This window comes from Dreissena polymorpha, chromosome 14, assembly GCF_020536995.1.
Source record: "Dreissena polymorpha isolate Duluth1 chromosome 14, UMN_Dpol_1.0, whole genome shotgun sequence".
Taxonomy (NCBI): Eukaryota; Metazoa; Mollusca; class Bivalvia; order Myida; family Dreissenidae; genus Dreissena; species Dreissena polymorpha.
The window spans coordinates 64,188,081-64,198,307 of NC_068368.1; the positions used below are offsets into that span (position 1 = coordinate 64,188,081).

A 10,227-nucleotide genomic window follows, 5' to 3' on the forward strand; every position below is an offset into this window, starting at 1 on the left:
GGTGCGCAATCCTGCCTTTTGTAACAGCAATATGCAACCACATATGCCAACAGATTGGAGTTCCAAAGCCGATGAAGAAACTTTGGAGATTGGTATGTACAATATCCGAACTTGTTTTGTTTGTGTAAACGTTATGACATTTTTCGTGTTTTTTAATAAAACAGTACAATCAACTCACGTGCATTGTAATATTTGTGCTGGCCTTTACATTCCTTAGTGAAGTGTTCTTTTAGTTCACGTGCGTTGTAATATTTGTGCTGGCTTATACATTCCTTAGTGAAGTGTTCTTTTAGTTTTTGGTTTCCGTGAATCACCATGAGCTCAACTCCATAAATTATGAATATTGTTTAAATGTTTAACTATATAACAAAGTTTAATTAAATGACTTTAAATAATAAGTGCAACACACAACAAATCTTAACCACTAGTAATTATATTGTATTCTTAGATGAATGGGACAATATTGCCCGCCAAAATGCGATCAGATTTGAGGAGAACGGAGGGGTGTACTACAACAATGACGATAAAATAAAAAATCTGAAAATACCAATTACAGAGCTGATAAAATTGGTGTCGTCCAAAGCAATGGACTATTACGAAGACGAGTTCAAGTAACTCAGAAAATGTGCGTGTATATGCAATCAATATTGGTATTCAGTCCCGTGTTTAAATTATTTAATTCTTAGATTTAAAAAGTCCGTGAAGTGAAGGCATTTTTAATTGACGTCCGAGTGTATTTCTTTTTGGCGTGCTGTTTCTTACTATGATTGTGCAATATGTAACTTGTCAAACTGATAGGCATTAAAGCGTATATGCAATAACCATTGACAATACATGTCTGGTTTTGATTATGCTTCCTCTGTTATATATATATACTCCCTGGTCAAAATTGTAAAACCATTGTTTCTACTTGTAAGTGGTGTCTTGTTTGTTTCTTGTTTCTTAACGGTTCAGTGTATGGGCGGGCGTCCTTGAGTCCTCCCGATCGTGCGTGATTGTTTGAACCGTAAATTAATCATTATGCAATTTACCACGTAGTGACAGTAATTACATGTGTGAAACCTATTTTGTTGATGAAAAATCAAGATCTTACCCAAGGGTCAACGGATAAATAAAACACAATAAAGCATGCCCGGACACCAGACTGCAACTATACCATTTATCATGCATTTTCATTATGCATTATCATTTATTATACCTGTTCAACTCGTGTAAAGTCACACTCACACTCACACATGTATATCATATGTCAAAATGGGCCTTCTATCGCCTATCCATAAATAGTCTTTATAATTAATAAGGGTTTTGTGCTGAAGCCTGTAAAGTCGGCACACACTAGTCCTGAGTGTGTCAACTGGTATTCGATCTGTTTCGCTAGCTTATATTTTAAAGTCTGTACTTAAGTAAATGTAAAAACATGAGTATCGTAAAGATGGAGACTAAAACTTAATTCTTAATGGGACGTGTTGGCATTATACATTTCTTCAACACTTTTGTCTTCGGAGGATGACGGTAGAGATTTCACTGTCGTTTTTAGGATTACCTTTTTGGGTTCTTTCTAATAATTGCCATATTTCGTATAACGTTCCAGAAACTTCGATACGGTCTCCTGAACAAGGTGTCTCAGATGACGGCGAACCTCACCAAAAACAGATATAATGGAATATATCCATGCACGTAGAACAATAATGATTATTTTTACCTATTATTATTTGACGCTTTCGTATTCAACATGCAGCTAATTGTATAACAAAACTCAGATACATATATATGTTAATACTTTTAATACATATTACTATAGCAGCGAATGTACACAGATATAAATTAACGCCAATATCTGGTATTACAGGGCCAGTATAAGTATCTTCACACCGCAATTGTTTATGCTCTGACTAATGACGTCCATCCCGTGGCCGGTACACAATTCCAAGCGTATATTGATACAACGTCAAATGATAAAATCTTCCACATGTTTAAAGTAATACATTTTTATAAATATTGTGTGATTTGACTACCCGAAAACTATTATGATAATCGTTTAATCCATTTATCAGTAAAAATTTTCAAGTGACAAATATTGTTTTTAGCATGTGCAAGATACAAAAACATACGGATCATGAATCTGTAGCAGTGGAAAAGAACGCAAAACGCGCTGACAAAAACAGAGATGGGGCTGATATTCCAGGTAATGCCCTTCAAAATGTACACGTTTATAGGTGAAATGCGATATGACATTTTTTTTACGATACGAAAATTACATTTAAAGTTTAAATCGCGAAGTGCATGTAAGATTGACTCGGCAACGTGCAATATATGATTACCAATTAAGATCTTTTAATTCTAAGTGCCCTGCATTGCAAATGTATATATCTTTTGACATTTTCGAATTGGTCAGTTTAATTATACTTTGGTTTCAATATGTATTTTTGTAAACTTGATGATTGATGTCATGTAAAAAAGTGCATCGCACTTCTAATCATAGTCAATTCCTCTACTTGCGACGTTACTATTTTTAAATATAGTTACATTCGTATTGGCTATGTACAAAAAAGCACTGTGAAATTATTGTAATTTAAAAACAATAACATTCAAGTAGTTATACCATATAATCTTTGTTTATAACGTTTGTTTTATTCTAACGTTTTTTTTATTTCTGTAAATCTTCATTATTGCATTTACGCTGTAAATCCAGCTGTAGTCAACTGTAGGTTCAATTTGTTTTGAATACCATATACCTTTTGTATAGGAATTAAGTCGCCAATCTTAAATAAAAGATCAGCGGAATTATAAGGAATATAAAGAATTAATAACCCGATCATGTTTCTTGACTTTTATGTTTTGTCAGATAATAAAATCTGATTACTGTATACATTTACTTCCTTATCGGATTGTATTATATATTTTGATGATTCCAAGAATGTATAATATACAGGAGATGAATATCGCCTCCGGCTTCACCTTAACCGCACCAGGGTCCTCAGACTATATTAATGCAGTTTTCGTGAGTGTAAGTGAACGATGCATTCATACATCTACGTTATAATTTAATAACTACAGCAATCGATTTTGTTTTAGGAAAATTAGAAAAAATACACGTTTAACATGTTTACTGTTCATTTTTACCGATTTGAATTCCTGTTACGATTAAATATACAGGATGTTATGAAATCAAAGTAAACTATTATATTCGAGAACTGTGACAAATGGAAACACACTGATTAGTTCAACGACACACACATTATTTTTAACGAATTTAAGTAAGCAAAATATTGGATTACAAATTTAATAAAAAAACATCTATCATTGTGTTCATGCATCAAAAGACTTCGACAGAAATCTCATGAAATTGTGACATTTAGTTATATACTTATTCACCGAATGTTATTGTGATACACATGAGGTAATGTGAGTACGTGTTGTTGAAGAAACTGTTCTTTGATCAAAGTACATCATATTTATTCATGAGGACGCAGAGTGAGCTTTTAATAAATAGGGTAAATGTTTACCTATTCGTATGTTATTACTTGCATATTTTGTTGGGACGCATTATATTTTATAATTATTTCTTCAGGTGTACTGTTTATTGATATGTTTCAACCTTTTAAGGACATTGAATTGGCTATTATAATGATCTTATTTGCATGTTGGACTCGATCCGATGCTAGTAAATATTTCATGTCTTATAAGCTATCACCCGAAACTCTGTCGAATCGTGCTGTTTTTGCTTTTTGTTTGGAGTTTAAAAATGAAGAATAAGTACGTTCTTTCACAAACCCCGGTCGTAGATTTCATCACGATGCTTGTCCAGACGGAGTGTTCGTGCATTGTCGATTTTGAACCATCAACGATGCGTAATAGGGTTAGTTTTGCTTCTGTTCCCGAGCTATATTACATCATATTGTGAAATGTGTTAATATATATATATTGGTTTTGTGTTATCCCATTCGAACTTTTTATTGTGTTAGCTTCACAAGTACATTATTCTTGTAATATTAAATGTTGCAAATCACGCAACAAAGGAACACATTTATTGCTTAAAATAAACATGTTTGTATTTAAAAATTCAGCACTTTTTAATTATATTATTGTGGGTTCGTACTTCGTACGCACCATATACATGCCACTTTTAGAACATCGTCGAGTATTTATCCGCGGACAATCAGGTTTTAAAGATAGGAGTCTTCAACGTCCGTTGTTCGAGGCCCGAGGCAATTGCCTACCGCATTAAACGGACAATGACTATTGAACATAGAGCAAATCAGGTTGTAAATTAGATATTTTTTTATATTTTATGTATTCATTTATGTCGCTTTAAAGCCGAAGCAAGTATATATACCTTTGTTAAATGATGTGATATTATAATAGCATTATATTTCTTGGGCGAGGAGGTTTTTCTTTCATTACCATTATCTCAACCCAACATGCCTTATATGAAAATCGGTTGTGCTTTAATATGTTTGTTTTGTTCACATACTCCGGACATGTTGTACGTTTAACACCTGACCAATAAAGACATTATGTTTTGTCATACAGACAAACGCCGAACAGTCTTTAACGCATCTGGAGTTTACAGACTGGGACATGGAAGAACCTGTACCAAACTTTCCGTTTGACTATCGGCGATTTATTACCGAAATTGACGCAGTAACAGCCAGCACGACCTCTGATAAACCAGTCGTTTGACATTGTTGGTAATTATATAATGTTGTTGTTGACACTTTTAAAGATACCGCTTGGTACCATAGTGGTGTATATTCTCTGTACAGCGCTTATGTTGAAACATAAATGAAACCAATAGTGGCATCAACAGCAGGACATGTGATAAATAACTCAAGGTTCTATATTTAAAATATTTGCTACGTGGGAGACAAAAATAAAATACAAAACAAAAGAATTGAACAACGAAAAACATTCCTTATGTCATTTAATGATCGATATTTAAATGTTTCTATTTGCCACTGGCTCATCCTAGTTACACAACGTTTTTAAACTTGCATTATACTAAATAAACGAATGTTACAGAGATGGTGCAAGTAAATGCGGCCTATTTTGTGTTGTTGCAAATCATCTCCAGAAGATGGCGTTAGAGCATGAGGTCAGCGTAGTTAACGCTGTTAGCACGGTGAAGACCAGAAGAAAGGGAGCGATCCCAAATCTTGTCAGTTTTGAGCGACTTTTATTGTTTTTAAGTTATCTTGAATAAAAAAGTTAAAAAAAGTAAAATATGAAAATGCTTGCTACAACAGTTATAAATATCGAATCATGTATCTATTAACTATATTATAATGTATTGATAAAATGTAGTTTGCTTAAGAAGTGTGTATCAAAAAAGGGTTCGTTTAAAGTTTCAAAATAAAAAGTTATTCCTGGCTGTAATTCAATTTACCTCCCATTACACAAAACCTCTTGATTAGCCATATAAATCAAATTTCAATACAATTAAGCTAAGCAAGTCTCTTAATGGACTGCATTCTAATTGTGATATGTCCTATGCTCATAAAGCATTAATAAACTAATTTTATTATAATTATGCTTTCCGATAGTTTATAGAGAAAAATCGGTTTCAATCAGTGAAAAATAACAGTTAAAATTATCGCTAATTTTCATTGTTTTTTACAGGAACTATTTTAAGATATCTTTGGTTTCCACATGATGACCCTCCGATATTACCAAAGACTGCGTTGAATGTTTATAAAAACATACAAAAAAGCTTCCATTGAACATACATGTAATAACATTTCGGGGCGCCCAAAGTGGAATGCTATTGTCAAGAATGGCAAAAATACAAAATTTCATGGCAAAATAAATATTTAAACATTTCGCATATTTATTATATAAAAAACTCATTATGTGTCTATAATTGTAAACATGAATTGACTAATCTTATCGATTTTTAGGAGCAGTTTCAGTTCTGCCATGACTGTGTGCTGGACTATGTGCAAAATGTCAACATCTACGCCAATGTTGCTGCTGATCTCTCCGATTGCTGACAACAAAATCGCAGCTACGTATCCCGGACAGCATTCATAGCTTTAAAGTGTACACCATCATGACTGTTGATATCTCTGATTGCTGGCTGCATACTGTCTGTCAAGATTGTCTCCTGGATTATATAAACAACATCGATATCTACTCCGACGTTTCAGCTAATTTCTTTGAATGCTGACTATCTTTTGTCTTCAATTTACTTTTTCTGAATTACAATTACAGATTTTGTAACTTCTACAACTTCGTTGTATAGCCATCAGATCGTTGACTACAGAGTGACGGTAATGACAATGTTACCTACAACCAGAGCTTTAACGTCTTCTCAACTTTTGCAGCAAAACTCTTAAGATTGCTTACCTGATTTAACAAGTGCAAATCAGTTATCTTTTCCTATGTCCTTATTTATTGATACATTTGCACACTAACACAAAATGTGATTTCCATATTATCTGGAAGGAAAGTTGGAGCAATCCGTGTACACATGTATTATGAGATTTGTTTAATGTAACATTATTCTTTTCAATCAAATAGGGCCTCTTTCTCTATGTAATGTTAATATGTATTAATGCATAAAGTCCTTGTTACAATTTATGCGATGTTTCATTGCTGCAATGAAATATGGAATGTTATATGGAATTTTTACACCCATTATTGCTGCTTCTTCCTGTATTTGCGCGATGATTATCTGAAATATTAACTTCATGACGCTATATTTTTAAATCTTTTTCTATAAAGAAGGAATGTAGTTGACACTTGTTTGTAGTTTCATTTGATCGTTCGTCAAAAAGTTGTAACTCTGCTGCTCTGGTATCTTCAATACCATTGAGTAATTAAATTGTAATTAAATTGAATACTTTTTAAATCCCTTTTATTATTGTTTAATTTGAGTTACAATGCTATGACGTTAAATTTATTTACACTGTAATGTATTATGAATATTGCTTGGCCAAGTGTGAGGTTGAGCGCTCTATAACCGGTTTAAACCCCCAATCCTTTGAATTGAGCGTTCCAAGGCGGTGACCCCAGCTTTTTTCTTATTTGTGTATATGTTGGTTTGTAGAGTGCTGTATTGTGCTGTTTTGTACTGTTTGGGCAATCGGTCACTTGCCTTAAATAAAGGACCTACTAATTGTTTATAATGAGAATTCAATACTGCTCCAGCTGCTGGAGTTTTACTTCTTTATATTGTAGTGGTAAAAACGTCCGCGTTTTTGTCTATCATAAATGTATCACCAACAAGCGAACACTATTGCATGTAATGATGCATACTTATCGCAACACAAACAATGCCGTTACGATACGCGACACAATTCAATAGGAAAGATGTATACTGGATACAGAACGCATTGAACAGCTTTCTGGTATTGTGTAGCACAGTCGACTTTAACACATGTGTTTATATCTCGATATGTTTAAGATAGTGTGTATTTAATACTGGCGTACACATGATAAACGTTTCCCTTAAAAACCGTCGAAAATGTTGGACTAATTTGGATTGATGACTACTTCCATAGAACGTTATGTTGTTTCTTTGTAAATAAAAAATAAAATGTATTGTGAAGAAATTATACGAGTCGCATCGAAAATATAATTGGATTTGCAAATACCTTATATGGAAAAGTGTACTAAAATTATTTACATTTTCGTTTTGTTTTTTATCCTTCTTAAAATAATTGTATAATGTATAGTGTATCACCTTGTTTATGTTTAACATATAGGACATTAATAATTTCGTGTTTGTCTATCTACACACTATTGCAATGGGTGGGTATTCTCTTGTATTATAACGGATGATTGTCTTGTCATTGGAATTGAGTGATGTCTAAAGAGTTATTAGCTGTATCAAATGTACCTGTATATGTACAGTTCTATAGTTATATAAAGTTTTTAAAAAGTGTAATGAGTGTGCTGTATGCGGTAATACGTGAGGAAAACTGCATGAACATTATTAAAATGTCTAAATACTTTGATCAAGTTGGGCATATACACTTTGCAGTCATTTGATAAGGCAAATATAATGGGATGCAGCGGTTTGAGTGTTTTCCGATCAGCATCATTCAGATGAATATGGCTAAAGGTAATCAAAGTCGTGTATATGTTGTGTTGATTCGTTGCCATAAGTCCTTTATTTAACGAAACATACAACGTTAATTATATTGTATTACAATCACTCGATGATGAATGTTTCAATTACGATAGTGCCGTTCGACGCTGCCTCTAATAAAGTTTTGAATAAAAAAGTAAAAAGAAAGTTGTCGAAGGCAGCAGATTTAAGAGTGAAAGTTCGATGACCAATGCGTCCAGTAACAGGTTCTCATCCTCATATTTATTTAAAGGAATATAAGTTAAATGCAATTTACTGCTTTGCTTTGACCGATCCTTAAAATACAAATGTCGGCCTGGAAACACGTCATCTTGTAGTTAGAAATACTACTTTTTATTAATCGAAGTCCATCACCAATTAAAATATTGCTAATGTTCAAATAAATATTAACTTTTCAGTTGAAATGTTGAATACAGTTTAACATTCTGGAAATCTTTTCAGGATTTAAGCGTAAATACCAGAGTTATCGTATCCCTTATTATGTTTAAACAATAATAGTAGTTCTTTATAATTGTATAAATTTATGCAATTGTGTGTTATTCTGTCAATTCTTATTTCCTATAGATATGCAATGCTATCGTGCGCATGTGAGCATGAGAGTTGCAATTTTATTTACTTTATTATATACACGAATGAATGTGGAAAAAATAAGTGTATCAATGTAATCATTAATTTTTATCCTTATGTGTCATCTTTACTGAAATAATGTATTTGTAAAATTGTTACCTTTTGAGTATATCTCTGTTAATGTTAATAAAATAGTAACCTGTTACATAATAATTTGAGCATTTGATAGATCTTTAAAGGCTTTATAATTGGTTAAAATGTTTTCTTAATGAGTCTCCTTCTTAAAACAAAGATATTACTGTGAATGTGATTACACCAGTTCTATTCATTGGTGATTGAAATGTTATTTTCTTTGTCCTGGGTATAAATTTTGACAACTTAGAATGAGCTTGTGCTTTACGCCTAAGATCAACCAATATCTACAAGCTACATCATAGTACCGTTTCCATTCACGAGTACTTGGTCAAACCCATTTGTACTATTTCTTTTAGCGCGTAATGACCCTTTAGTGATGTTATTCATTAACATGCAATTAAAGAACCTCATAAAGAATTGCTTATAGAATGGCTTTTTTATGATGATTTCCCCGAAAGAGTTACTTGTATATTCACTCGATATGCAACTGTATATTTATATTTGATAAAAATGAATACTCCCTTAACTTCCTTCGGACGAAATCACCCAGACAGAAACCCACATACGGTCCAGAAGATACTCATCAAGTGTATGTCCAGTGGGTCAGATCCTTCTTCTGTTTATTAGTCAACGTAGTTCTGCTTAAATACATGTTGGCCAGTATAATGTTTACACAAAGCGAGGTACATTATAGTCATGTTAATAAGGTCAAACTAATTTGTTTACAGCATTGTTTGACGCGCATTTTGTCATCTTATACGAATACCAACACCAATTTACCATGTAATCTTGTAACGAAGTGTAGTTAAACAACCTAAAGGCATTCGCATACATGCATCTACTGTCACTAATAAGTCGTGGTAATCTCAGAGACTAGATCCTAGGCGGTAATAACTAAAACGACGCAATTTTGTAAGTCATTTTCGACAATTTAACCTCACTTTAACACATTTAGCAGACGTATATACATGCCCACACCCCGCCCGAATGTTATTGAGAGTTGATGTAAATCTCTTTTTCTATTTATTTCGTTTGAATCCATTTTTGAATGTTAAAGTGTATGTACATCACCACGTTATAATATTATAATATTGTTTTACAATAATAGTAAAAACACAGTACTTTGTCCAGAATTTAAATTATAATATAAATCAAAACAAAATGTCATACAAATTCATACAACGGTGCAAACATAATTAAAAACAGCCCTAGTGAACTATTTAATATTAAGTTATTTTCAATAAATGACTCATAACTTTAAAAAAGTGAATGATTTGTAAATATCTGTCCGATCTCCAACAAATCATGCTCAATCGATAAGACCCGAACCTATGATATCTAACGATGATGAAAACACTATTTACCTTCCAATACGCTTCAAGAAAAAAATCTGTATATAATATCTAGCTCTCGATGTACGTCATCAATAAATC

General features: G+C 32.7%; 2 protein-coding genes across 5 annotated transcripts in view; one reads left to right on the forward strand and one right to left on the reverse strand.

Moving 5' to 3' along the window:
* The window catches only part of LOC127859043 (failed axon connections homolog), a 262,441-nt gene that overhangs the window by 87,243 nt on the left and 164,971 nt on the right, over positions 1-10,227 (forward strand). The window lies entirely within an intron of this gene.
* Positions 9,914-10,227, reverse strand: part of LOC127859036 (uncharacterized) — a 23,035-nt gene continuing 22,721 nt past the window's right edge. Inside the window, exon 10 of the mRNA XM_052396424.1 lies at positions 9,914-10,227. This exon is cut by the window's right edge and continues 1,340 nt beyond it. The gene's annotated coding sequence lies outside the window, so the exon portion shown is untranslated.